This window comes from Sturnus vulgaris, chromosome 12 (assembly GCF_052056855.1).
Source record: "Sturnus vulgaris isolate bStuVul1 chromosome 12, bStuVul1.hap1, whole genome shotgun sequence".
Lineage (NCBI taxonomy): Eukaryota > Metazoa > Chordata > Aves > Passeriformes > Sturnidae > Sturnus > Sturnus vulgaris.
The window spans coordinates 21,257,044-21,271,077 of NC_142254.1; the positions used below are offsets into that span (position 1 = coordinate 21,257,044).

The window sequence follows — 14,034 nt, forward strand, 5'->3', positions numbered from 1 at the left end:
CTGGGCAGCGTCCTTTGGGTCTGGTGCCTGTGAACCTGCCTGCAGGTCACCTGCAGTGTGGGGGTGCCCACTGTGGCTGCTCCTGGCAGAGCAGGACCCGTGGGTGAGCACCTGCTCTGATGTCCTGTGTGATGTCAGTGGAGCAGTCAGAGGTATCCCAGGACTTCTTACACTCGTGCATCTCATCTTTATCTCCTCAGACCTACACTGAAGTTCCCTTAAAGAAAAGGCAGACCTGGGGTTTATTTTCTTTCTAACTTTGTTTGAAGTTTCCAATGACACCGAGGAGAGTGTGCTGCCCCATGCAGAGGGACCTGAGGGGTGTCACCAGGATCGCTGCAGGTCTGTCACCAAGGTCACAGCCCTACAGGGCTGTTCTTGTAGAGACCAGAGACACACACTCGCTCTTACAGGAGCTGTTTTGGAACCCCAACAACTGACATCAGCTCCAGCACTACTGACTGCTGGCACTTTGCTTTGTGTGATATAAACAGGGTCATTTACAGCTCTTAAATATTGAAAAATTATTGAAAACCTCCTCTGTTTGCTTACTGGTCAATGTTTAATCATAGGTAAATATTCCACATAAAAACAAGAGGTTATCATTAAAGTCTAGCAAAGCTGCTTTGGGCAGAGAGGTGGGATTGTGTTCAGGTTAGTGACATGCCCACACGGGCAGAGGGGCCCGGGCTGGCAGGGTGGCACGTGTCCCGTGGGATGCTGTGCTGGGCCACTGCCGTTGGCACAGGTGCTGGTGGCACAAGGCGGGTGAGAACCTGGCCCTGAGCCTTCCGAGCCCCAGAGTGATGTGAGCACTGGGGAAGTGCTCAAAGAGGAACAGGAAACAGATGGGACACGAGATTTCTTAGAATGCCGCAAATTTCTGCGAGTTTCCAGCCCAGTGCCACAGCTGGGAGAGGCAGGGCAGCCCTGAGCTGGTGTCCTCACCAGGGGTGCAAGGACACAGCCACAACAGAGCCACAGTGAGCTCCAGGGAGCCCAGTGAGCACGAGAAGCATTTTCCTGCCCCTCTGGGGTTTGGAGAACAAATGCAAATATTTGAACTGTCTTCTTTTGTATCACAGAGCGAGGGGGTTCATCAGCCGCGGCTCTGTGAGCGTGGGGAGGAGGAGAGGATGGGACGAGACGGGACAGGGCTGGGGACACGGGACAGGGCTGGGGACACGGGACGGGGACACCGTTGGGGACACCCTGTCTGCTCCCCAGCCCCGAGGCGCTGCCACAGGTTTTTCTCGGGCCATCCTCTTGGCAGCTTTATTTATATTTTCCTTCAGAGCGGAGCTGAGCTCTTTAACCACGAAGGGAAATTTAATCTTTTTGCTGATAAGACGGTGAAATACTGCAATCCGGCTGACCTCCTGCGAGCACATCCAACCAGCCGGGCTGTCCCAAAATCCGAGACACCCTCCCCTGGCGGGATGCTCGGGGCGCTCCGGGGCCGCCGGGCTCGGCCCGGGCTCCTCCGGGCTCTGCTCCTCCGGCAAAGCTCCTTCCTCCCCCGCCGGCCCCCTTTCATTTTCCTGCAGCGTATTAAACCTCAAGACGTAGTTAACACTAATCCTGATTTATTTAGGATTTATCTGCATTATTAATTCCAGTCATGTTGTGAAAAAGTACCAAGGGTTCCAGTTTGTATGTAAACTTGTGCCGTTTTGCAGAGAGGTTTATTTCAATCTTCTCCTTGAAGTGATATTTTAGCCAAAATTTCAGACTTGCCCCCTTTTAAAACACTTCAGATGGAAGCTGGCCATAATAATTTGGTTTATTGTTATTTTTTCCCCCCAGTAAATACCCTCTTGGACTATTTTATGCATTAATCTGGATTTGATGTGGATTTAAACATTTACAATGCAAAATAATTTGGGTTAAAAATAATCCCCCTTGATAAAGCTAAAAAACCCCCCCAACTGTCACCATCTCTGACAGCCAGACATGGGCGATCCTTGAATATGCAGATGAAGGTGAGGAGAAGCCTGAGAGCAGGAGTGGCCGTGGCTGCTGTGGCTGGCCCGCTGCAGCAAACATCCCGAGCCAGAAGGTTTTGGGTGCTGAGCCCCTCGGAGCCCTCTCAGCCCCGAGCTCAGATCTCAGTGCTCAGCCTGAGCCCCCTCCCTGCCCCGGCCTGGGGTTCTGCAGGAGGAGAACACTGAATATTCCTGCGGGATCTGGGTCTCCCTGTGAGGAGGATCAGCAGCCACCCTGCATTTCTAATTCAGGCTTTTCACTGGGAGCCGTGCCACAATTCACCTGAGGCCGCGGTGCTGCTCCTCACCTGCCTCTCACAGATATTCCCAACCACACTGCCAGACCGGGAGGGAACAATATCCCAGGACATTTATTTGTTTCCTGAGTTGACACTTGGGGCACTGGCATCTCTTGATGATCTCTGTGTGCAGGAACAGCTTCCTGGGAGAAAAACCCACCGAGGACTGCTGAGAAGTGGGACCTCCTTGTAGTTCAGAAAGTTTTTAATCTGGAGCTGGTGGTGATAGCAGCACTGTCTGCCCACTGATTCCATACTCCTGCCTGCAGGACTGCTACTGGTCCCTGTTGATGACAGGACATTGGCTAGATGGACCTTTAATTTAATTTATCTTCTGATAATCTCTTAACTAATGTGGAAATGGGATGTATATGGTTTGGTTACAATCTTTTTCTAATACAACAGAAATCCACAAGGAATATCCCTTCATGGCACCTTTGTAGTCAGCACCAGGGTACCTGACCCAGGCCATTGTGGGCTCACCAGGGGCTTCTGCTCAGGCTGGGAAGGGCAGCCCAGAGCTGGTCCAGCCAGCAGCACCTGACTGGAACAGGGGCCTGAGCCTGGAGCCTGGGGATTCATCCTGGGGCATCCATCCCTGGGCCAAGCCCAGCTCTCCAGCTGCTGTCAGCCACTTCCATCACCTCCTGGGCTGTCCAGTAAAGCCAATATCCCCAGGTACAGCTGGCAGCAGGAGGGGGGCCTTGTCTCTTCCCTCCAGCGGTTTGAGACTCTGTTAGCAGGCAGACACTGACCCCTGGCACTGCCCCGAGCCTGGGTGGACACAGGGGTTCACTGGGCCAGTGCAGCTCTCTCAGTGGCCAGCACTGGGCATGTCGCCGTGAAGTGAGGAGTGAGTGCAGGCGGGGCAGGGGAGGCACTGAGCAGAGCCCAGCTCTCAGCAGGGAGCTGCTGCACATTTGGGAACAGCCCGGTGCAAATCAGGAGTGTCCATGCAGGAGCTGGTGCAGGATTCTGGTGGAGGATTGCAGCACACTCCAGGTGCAGGCTGGAACACGCTGCAGGGACACTGCAGGGACACTGGCCTGTCACTTTTCTCTGGGACAAGGGGCCTGTGCTGTGCCCACACCAGGCAGCAGGACACTGCCTGTTCCACACTGGGCTTCACTGCGGGCAGGTGCACACCCCTGCCCAAGGACACCCAGGGATGACCCCCAGAACCTGAAAAGCCAACCAGGAAAAGGTGACCCTGCTCCCCCCAGTCCCACCCAAGCCCGGTTTTCTGACTCCAACTTGCAGTCACTTAGCAGAGCTTTTCCCTGTTGAAGACTCAAAGGCCTCCCAGTCAATAAACACATTAGCTCACTAAACATTCGGATGCCTTTTCTTCTCTGGATTAACCCTTTGGGAGCTGGGGCTTCCATTGGATTTGTTAGGATATTGATCACAGATCACGTTTGCCTTTCAAACTCTGTTTCTGCCTTGGACTTGACAGATAGTTGCAGTGCTGAAGCCAAGCAGCAAATTCCGTGCATCCGCACAGGGAAGGAGCTTTGGGAACCACCCACGAGGGGCAGAGACCCCTTCTGGAGCCCCCCAGGAACCATTCACCTCACCAGAGGGACTTGTTCTCACAGGGAACTGCTCATTCTAATTAAGCAAATACTGAAATGTTAAATAGTGTCGCATATATGTCTATTTTCAGTATTAGTAAAAATTGTATTAAATTAAAATACACTTTAGCCTAATTTGGCTCTTCTTCCCATACTGAGCACCACGGGCCCTCCCAGTAAATGTCTGTAACTGTGCATGGAATGGAAAAGGAGCCCAGCTGAGCCAGCCCCACTGCTCTGGGTAAGAACACATTAAAGGAGCTCTCAGAGAATGATTTAGAAGAAACTTTGCAAAATGGAAAGGTCATATTTTATGACCCTGCTGACCCAAATGGATGCAAAAATATCAGAATTAGTGACCTAGAAGAAAGCAGATCTGGCTTTTTAACACGTGTGGTAACCTTATCCTCTCATTCCCTGTTTCCTGAGAATCGGGAGTGCAATGTCGCTGGTTTTGGTTCAGGCTCTTCCCTATCACACCTCTCGTGTGTGTCAGAGTCCTCTTTTACACACTCTCCTAAAAACGCAGCTGCACCTGCCTGGCTCAGAGCTGGGCAAAGCAGGTGTCGAGTTCCCTTTAATCTGCACCATATTCTCAGGTTTTTGAGCTCCTGGTAAATCCTCCTCTTGTATAACTTTGCTGTTCCCGTGCAGATCCCGCCTTCTCCTGCCGCTCCAATAAGTTATATCAACTCTACATGCTTTGGTTTTAGGGCTGTCTGTTAGACTTGCTAAGATCTTCTCTTTTTTCCATCTGGTTGAGGATTTCATAGTTTTTCCTCTTTTTATGCTTTTTTTGAAGAAGGATTTTTCAAAATTCTGCTGTGGACTGCATGTGAGCCGTGCCTTTCCCAGTCTGCCATACAAAGATAATCCTCTCACTGTACAACATCTAACTTTATCCTCTTTCTAGGCATTAAATTTAATAACAAAACCCCCAAGAAGGTGGTATAAAAACTCATCCAAACCTTGCCTCCAGGCCTGGTTGCTCTAAGGTTCCTTTAGCCCCTCTTTCCTCTCCCTGTCCATCCATGGGCTGCTGGCTTTAGCAGCACCTCCCCGTGCACATCAGCTCCACTTATCCTGAGGAGGAGGAACATTATTGTCTGATGAGAAGGAATCTTTCAGGCAAGGAATGCTGAAATACTGTAAATGCTTCTAGAAAAATCATGAGGTGTCATCCTGTAGTACACGACTCGGAGCTCATGTGGCCCAAAAGACAATTGTTACAAAACTCTCATTTAAGTGAAATATCTGTGTTTTGTGAGTTTAACTGCTGCCTCCTCTGTCCTGCCATGTTGTACAGGGATTTGTCCTAGACAGGATTTGGTTCTCAGGGTTATTCCTGTGGTTCTTGTTAGCCTCTGTGTTTACTTTTTGATTTATTCTCATTTAGGCAGCAGAGATTTCTCTTTGTCTTCAGAATTCATGTAATGGGTTGGCATCATTTTCTGCATTGTGCACTGGGGAAGTTACCAATTCAGCACACAGCCACACTGAAACTTTCTTTTAAAAGCTCAGTTCACATGTGGAGCATGATGTTATTTACTACAACCCACCTGACAACATCGTCTGGAAATCCCTTCGTGCACTGCCATGACTGACTGGAAACTGTGGTGTAATCCGTGAGGAAAAGGGTCTCTGTGTTTTAATACTCATGTCAGAGTAGCAGCTGATAAGAGTTACAATTTAAAGAAGTTTTTCTAAGGCTGTGAATGATTAACCTTCCCCCCCCGCAGGAATTGGCGTCACCTGCCTGCTGCAGGGTGGTGACAGCTGCCAGCTTTTGGGGCACTTTGGGAGGATCCTGCACACTTCCCATCAGCTCTGACCGGCTCTGCAGGACCCAGGCAGTGCAGGGGGCTGCTGACCTGGCTGCCCCAGGTGAGCCCGGGTGGCCTCCTCACCTGCCCTGCCTGTGGCCACGGCCAGTGCCCCTTCATGGGGAAGCAGGGTCTTACTCCTGCAGAGTATTTGTTTAAGAGGATTTCGTTTCACATGCAGGGCCTGCAATAGCCATGCCAGTCAGGGTGGGAGGGATGGTGAGAGGTTGATGCTGGAATAGAATCCCTGTGTGGATGCTCTCCCTGTGTGGATTCTGTCCTCCGTGGGTCCTGTCCCATCCCTGTGTGCTGCTGGGGTCGGGGCAGGATCGTGTTCCAGGGCCGCTCACCCCGCGCCGGGAGCGGCGCTCCGCCCGCAAGCGGGGATCTCTAATGAGATCCGACAGCCCTGATTTCTCTGGTGATACAGGGAAACAACACGAGCAGTGCTGATGGTTTGGGGTCCTGACCTTTAACAAGGACTCACGACACAGGGCAAACTGCCCAAGAGAGATGGAGGGGCAGGAGGCCAGGGGACAAGGTCGGTACATAATGAAGTGGTCAGCATTGGATTTCTGTCACTCACCGTGCTTAAGTACAACAGTGAGGGACTTGAGCAAGAGGAGCTGTGAAAGAGCACAGGCAGGAATCACAGAGAGCAGGGGTCTGGGAGGGTCAGGTACCTTCTGTGCCAGCTCCAGCAGTCCCAGTGACTTTGGTAATGAAGAGGGTGAGGGCAGGAATCATGCAAAGACAGCGAGAGAGCAGGGAGGGAGATTAAAGCAAACAGAGAGGGAGACCCAAGGGGACTGGCAGCGTGTGCCCTGTGATCTGGAATGGAGCACCTGCAGCAGCAGAGCAGTCTGGAGCAGAGAGGAGCCCCTGGTTTGTGCAGCCAGCAGTGCAGTGTCCCCGTGGTGGCAGCATGGGCACCCCTGGCCCAGGACCTGCTCACGTTGTCACCACGGTCACCACAGCCATGGGGCAGCAGTGCTCACACACACGGCCCCATCCCAGGTGCTCCCAGCCTGCTCTGGCACCAGGAACTGCTCCGGGGCACCAGGAACTGCTCCGGGGCCCCAGGGCTGCCTCCTCGCCTTTTTGTTCCTTTCTGCTGCTCGATCTAAATTTAGTGGGACTCTTAGCTAAGAAAACTGAAATACCCAAACCATTTGGTATCAGAGTGCCTGGGGTGAATGCAGAGAGCAAACAGTGAAACACAGAGGCAGCCAAGACCTGCTGTGAAGGAGCCACTGGCAGCTGATGGGGTCTGGATTTAACATCTGGTTCCTTTTCAAGTGTCCTCCTTCAGACCCGAGTCTAACAGAAACGTTTCATTGCAATTTGGCTAATACATCCATTGAGGCTTCAAGTGACAGAAATTAAATGTATTCACCCTAAATACAGAAGAATTCTGTTACTGAGCAGTAACTTCAAAATTCAGGTGACCAGAAACCAAAGTGAGAATGGAAAATCTGAACCTGTTAGTTCATGTCCAGCATGGATGGGAAGCTGTGTAGGATGCCAAAAGCAACTCAAAGGGTATGTGATGAGTAGGAAAATACATTTTAAAGCCACTTTAGACACAGTAGCCCAAGCTAGGCTTATTCACATTAAGGAAAACATAATATATAGTTTTAACACTGCTGATCCCTTGGGAGGTGTTTGGACTGCAGAGCCCACAAAGGACAGAAGCAGTAAATTTGATGTGTACAGGAGTCTTATACAGAGGAAAATAACCTTTAGTCTCAGCTGTAGGACTGTGAGAACGATTGCAGAGAGCGACCTGCGTTTGCATTGGCTGTGGTCAATGCCAAGTTTGTTCTTTTGCCAGTTTTTCTTTATTTGGGTGTTTTATTGTTGTTTTTTGCTATTGAAAATGCAACCATTGAAGCCAGGCAGGCTGTGAAAGAGGTGAATTGCTTGATTCCACAGCATTGTTTTAATTTGTCTTTGGATGAATTCTCATATGCTTTCATGAGAAAATCGCCCATTAGAAGCATTCATTTAATTTAAGAACAGTTGGGAGAGGAAGGGTTGGGATGACAGATGGAGACTGTGGGTGTCTTATAAGAGAGCAGAGCTTTTTGTGTTTATCTTTTTGTGGCACATAGTTGCTGTTCTCTACTGCTTCCATTTTTTTAATCTGCCCTTTTTTTGCGCAGTATTTCTTAGAAATCTCTTCTCTTTTGTACTGGAAGTCTAATAGATTTCATTAGCTTTTCCTGTACCGTGTCAGCTTTAAAACATTCCAGTATAACAGAATGGAGGGAGGTAGCCTGGTAGGAAAGCAGAATGAAAGAGGCCGGATTTCAGTCTAGTTTGGAATTGCACAGAATTTAGCAGAAAAGGTACTGGAATATTGAACTGGCTTCTTCCCTGGACCATCCCACTGACTTCCCAGCAATGGTACACACAGCCTGAAGGGGTTTTCTTGCTGTGCAGTTGAAGATTCACTGTCAGAAAGTGGCTTAAATCTCACAGTCAACCTTTATTTAAATTAGTCTAGAACTAAGTGCAAGGTTTCAGAGCCTTCTCTTTTGAGGCATGAACATAAGGTCTGTAGGATTTGTGGATGTCAGTGTGTCTGTCCATGTCAATGGCCTGCAGCCACCTGCATGACCACAGACCTGGGGGCAAAGTCAGGCAGGCACTGACAGCATTAGAGACCTTGTTTCTTTGTTTTATAAAGACCTGGACATCAGCACATGCAAATACAAATAACTGTGTGCCCAGCCCAGCTGCTGACAGTATTTTAGTCATCCAGTCTCTGGGTTGTAACTTACACCTCTTCTAACAGTCCCCAAGTTGTGATGACAAATAACCTGTAAGTTGTGGTGCCTCTGCCTTGGGACTGCCTGGCCCCTGCATGAAACTAATTAAAATTTAAAAGTAAAATTAGCTCCTGTTAAAGGAAGATGGAAAACAGTGCAATGTTTGTTCAATATAGAAGTTGCTTTGCTCTGCAATATAAGCAGCAGCCTGTAAATACAGGGCAGAAATTTCAAGCATTAGTCTCACTTGTTCTCGCCACATTACACGTGGATTTTTTTTTTGCATCTCCATGTGCTGTCCTGAGGTTTGCATTGAACAAAATAAACAAGGTGATACAAGAAGCAAGGTACATTTATTAGATTTTTGTTACTTTTCCATGAAGTTTTTCTTACTGTGACCCAGTTTTTCCCCTTACCCTTGACAATTTCTGAATGATTGGATCGTTCTCCACTCTCCATTCTAATGACAAAACCTCTTTTCCAAGGTTCTGTCATTGCTTCCTTTGATTGCTACAGCCATTTCTTTTTGCTGCTACACACCCATTTCAGTCCATAAAAAATACACCTTAGGATTTTTCTTAGTGTTTGATTTGTCTCTTATATCCCTTCAGATCTTTTGTTCTTCCTCCATCCCTCCTTCCTAACCACTCAAGTTTGTTCACCACCCTCAGCCCTTCCCCTGCGTGTTTCAGGTTCCTGTTCCCACACTCTCCATCAGAGATGAACCTCTACATGGACTTCTCTTATTCTTTTGATCTCATGAAAACATCTGTGTTCTTTCTTTCACCTGTATCACCTGTGCTGTTGTCCCCCAGCTGAGCTGCAGGGCTTCTGCTTTCTGCTCTCTGCAGCGTGCACTGGCCCCACACTGCTCAGCTTTGCTTGAGCTGTGTCAGTCCCTGCAGCAGCCAGCCCAGTCAGGAGCAGGGTGGTGAGCTTGGTCTGGTCCCTGCTGGTGCTGGAAGGGCAGGAAGGGCTCGTTTGCTCCCTGACAAAGGGCTGCATCCCACTGTGCCCAGGGACAGTGGGTGCTGTGGCACAGCTCTGGTTTTCCTCATCCCAGCCAGCCCCTGGGAGCTGCTCCTTCCTTGGTCCGTGCTCCAGCTCCACAGGACACGCTGACTGCCTTCCAGCTGCCTCTTCCTTCCTCAGAGCACTGCTGGCTGTGTTACAGACTCCCCTCCAGGAGATTTTCTGTCAGCCCTGGAAGCTGTTATCCCGTGACCCATTGTCTGCACGAGCAGACAGGAGACAGGGACATTCCTGCATCTGTCTTTTCCTGCTGCCCTGATTTATTACGCCGTAAAATAATAAAACGTTAAAAAGGTTGAACCTGAACTGAAGCTATGACTATGACACTATTAATCAAACTGCTGGAGAATTACTTTATATTTGGTGCCTTAAGCACTGATCCAGTCCACCAAAAGTTGGCCTGAAACGTTGTCCACAGCCTTAGCCCTGGCCTGGGAAAAGCAGCTGCGGGTGTCTGTGCTCTCCTTGGTGTGTGGCTGTGCAGGCAGGGCTGGCTCCTCAGGCTCTCCTGCCCCATCACTGCCTCTCTTATCTCAGCCGTCGATGCCACGCTCAGCTGATGTCTCAGTTCTGGAGCAGAGACATTCCAGCTGCTATCTGAGAAGGCTCTGGCCCCAAAAATATTTAGTTAGCAGCCGTTCAGTTAAGTGGAATTGACTTTTTATCGGCGTTCTTGTGTGCGTCTGCCACCGGCGAAGGCTGTTTCCTCCTTGTGGGGCTGTCAGCCCAGGGCTGTTCCTGTGGGCAGCCCTGAGCTCTGATCAATACCAGCACTGCAGCAGCTCATGCATGGCTGCTCAGCTCCATTGATCTGCCCTTCCAACAGGTACCAGCTCTGGAGCCAGCACCTTCACATCAACACCTGCTTGTACTGCAGGCTCCTTCCTTCTGGGGGCTTCAGAGACACCCACGGCCCTTCTCTGCCGACTTGCAGCAACTTCTGTCCTGCCTGGGACAGCCCGTGACCCCACTGCTCCCCAGCCCATCCCTTGGGACAGCCAGCCTGTACAAACCCATACGAAGCCATGCAAGCACTTCCAAAGCACTCAGCGTGAGAATGACACATCAGACTGAGTTAGGAGAACTCAGTTAGGAATTTGTGCATTGATGGGACGTAGAGCATCTGCAGCTGTCCCAGCACTGCTCCTCACAGGGCCTCTCTTCTGTCCCAGCTGGGATCTGGGGGCTGTGTCCCCATGTCCCCATGTCCCCATGTCCCCATGTGCCCCAGCAGGATGGAGCATCCCCAGCCTGGGCTGGCACTGGGCATCACCCACAGACTCCGTGGGGCAGGGATACCTGCAGGGGGTCAGAGGTTCATTGTGCCAAGGGTACCGCAGGGAAACTGCTCACACAGCAAATATGTCCTCCTCCAGCAGAGCCCTCACCCAGCAGAGGCTCTTGCTGGAGCACAGAGCACCTGAGTTTCAGGGTGGCACCTTCAGGGCATCTGTTGTGGTCAGATGCCACAGCAGGACAGGAGATAATGGACTGTGAACACTGACTGGCCACCAGCAGTGTGCTCTTGGCACTCCTCCTTACTTGCTGCTGTCCCCAAATCTAGCAGCATTTAGGGAACTAGTGACTATTTTGGAGGAACCCAGCAGCTGTCCCTGCACAGATGTGCTCCCTGCCAGGCCACTCCCAGCCTGCTCCGTGGGCTGGCAGAGGGCACAGGGGCACATGCAGACACAGGGGCTCCAGTCTGGCAGGTAGATGGCCGTGGCTCAGACCTGTCCAGCCTGGAAAGCCTCTGAAGAAGTCAGAGAGGCCTTTCCCAGTTGGTTTGTACATGTGCCTTTACAGAAGGGCTGCAGGGCTGCCACAGCAGCTACGAACTTCCAGTGAAATGAGTGTTTATTATGATAGGATTGATGCAGCTCCCAAAAGACCCTAATCAACAAGGCCTCAAGAGAGCAATTAGAAATCTGAACTTTAACTCTCTTATAACCACAGTGTAGGAAGTGACTTCTGCTCCAGTTTGGGGTTTGCCACCTGGCATGTGAACGAGGGGGAAATACCAAAAGCCTGAAATACCAAAAACCTGAAATACAGAATAACTGCAGACAAGTATTTGAGCAATGAGGTACAAGGTCCATTTCCATAGCAAGTGAATGTGTGTGTGGCAAAAAGCATAATGGTTTAGGGGGATTCATGCCCAAATTTGCAGCCTCTCTATCACATCTAGGTGTTTTCAATGCTGCTTCTCAGCTTTAGACGAGCACCCAGGGTGTTCAGTGCCTGTACATGTGCAGCATCTTCCCCCCTTTAAAGAAAAAAATTACCTCAGTTTTCCCACTTGTGAAATAACAACAAGATCTGCCTGAAGGCAACACCAGCCCTGGAGATGCAGGTTTGCTCAGAACTTGTTTTGAATACTTTGGACGGGCCACTTCAGACAGGAACTGCACATTGAGTAATTCTTGCCGTAGAAAGTCACGTGGCTACTGGAAAGCAGAAAATTGCATAAGAGCCCATCTGTGTAGCACAGCTGAGCTGGGGAGTGTTGGCTGAGAGGGCTCCTGCTCCAGCAGCCCACCAGAGCCAGGGGGCACTTGGCTTCCCAAGGAGCTGAGCCAGCAGCAGCAGCACACATCCCCAGCTGGGATACACCCGGGCCTTCAGCCTTAGAGGGGTGTTCTTCAGAAGTGTTCCTTTCCTGATTTCTCCTGCTGAGGTGCCAGATGTTGGAATGCCAGGCTGTAGCTCCCTGGGGAGCTGGGCCAAGGCAGTGGCAGTGGAGCAGGCAGGAGGCTCAGCAGGGCACGGGGCACTGCCTGCAGTTACCTGTGGGTAACACAGCTCTTGTCCCCAGCAGGTACAGCTGAGCCCTCTGTCAGGGGTGGGAGCGCCCAGCGTGGAATGCAGCCACCCACTGCCCACTCAGACTTAGCAGGGGCTGCTGGCAGTGCCATCAGGGCCAGGGTCCTGTCCCCAGCCAGGGCTGGGAGGAGGAAGGGCTGCAGCCCTGCCAGCTCTCTGTAAGGACAGCAGGGCAGGGCAGGCCCTGCAACCTGCACAGCCAGGTGAATTTTACATGTCCCAGCCTTAAAAAAATGTCAGGTCTCAAAAGCTTCATTTGATGTATAACTGGAGCCAGCAGAGGGAGTGAAATGCAGGGACACTGTAGTGTCCATGGAAAAAGGAGCTGCCAGGCTTTGACCCAGGTGCCTCTGGTTCAGTGGCACATCTCAGAACCCAAAGGGAGGGTTCTGGCCCAGCCCTGGGCCACAGGTGACACAGATATGGATCAAGAGAGGCAGGTGATCACTTGTAGGAGTGAGGGGTTGTCTCTTGCATCCTTATCAGTGGAAAAAATCGGTGTTCTTGGGGCTAACATTGAATGTTTCCAGTATGAAGAAGGCATCCAGAGGAACCTCAATCTCTCAAATAATTCCTGTTCCAAGGGGATCTGAGTGCTGTCCCCATGAATAGGTTCAAATGCTTTATCTTCTGGCACTGTTCATACAGTCCTGAGAGTGACCATGTAACATATAAACATATATAACATATAAACATATATAACATATATTATAACATAGATAGTCCTGAGGAGGAGCTGAAAACCAGCGATGCTGATACTGCTCCTTGTTCTCTTATGCCTCCAAAATGTCCTGGTCTTGGCATCCTCCTAAGCACTAAATGTGACAGACATGTTCACAAACAGCTTCTTGATGACTTCTTAGTTAACTTCCTTCTTCAAAAATAGCAATTTTGCAAATGGATTAGTTCTTCATCATGCACTTAGGATTTTTTTAGACTCATCTTTAATGTGCCTTCAAAGACAGAGATCGTTTCCCCTTTTGACTGAGCGTTGGCCATCCTCATTCACCGTTTGATTGGTAGAGATTGGACATGATCTTTACTAAACTCTTTAGGAACGTGGGAGCTTCCTCCCAGCTGCCTCTGAAGGAGAATTTAGAAAAGTTTTTTAATCTGTGTGTTTATGCACCAGTTTCCAAAGAAACACTTGTTTTAGCAAAATGCTAAATTGTAACAAGTTGGTAGCTTTAATAATTGCCTTGAATACTGTGGAATTAGCTTAAAATAAGTTTTCCTTCTTGAAATGAGATTATGTTTGTGCCTGGATCAAGCAACTCTGCACCAGTCTTGAACTTGTTAAAGATGGAAATGAGAATAACCACTGCAGTATTGAAATGGTAAAATGAGAACAGAATGGCAATTGGCCAGTGTTTATGAATCAGAGAATATGATCATGAAATCATAAGAATAACCACCAAAAGGTAAATAAATTACCCGACCTACTACTTATTTTCATGTGCAGCTTGACACAAAAGCTGAAGCCATGAATGATTTATACCTGTTTTAACAATAATACTCATTTTCCTGAAAGATGGTCAGCACTCAGGCTGCTGTGGGCACCGTGCCAGTCATTGAAAGGTTAATGTCTCAGCAGCAATACATTAAATTATGAATTATACCAGTCCCAAAATGGAAGGTTATTAGCTCGGTATGTTTAATTAGCCCGGCTCGAACTTTGCCATCTGCCAGCAGTGCCCATCACTAATGCACGGCCACGTGGGGTA

At 49.7% G+C, this 14,034-nt stretch overlaps 1 protein-coding gene across 1 annotated transcript in view; it reads left to right on the plus strand.

Moving 5' to 3' along the window:
- Positions 1 to 14,034, plus strand: part of ZFHX3 (zinc finger homeobox 3) — a 370,752-nt gene that overhangs the window by 224,666 nt on the left and 132,052 nt on the right. The gene's annotated exons all lie outside the window — the stretch shown is intronic.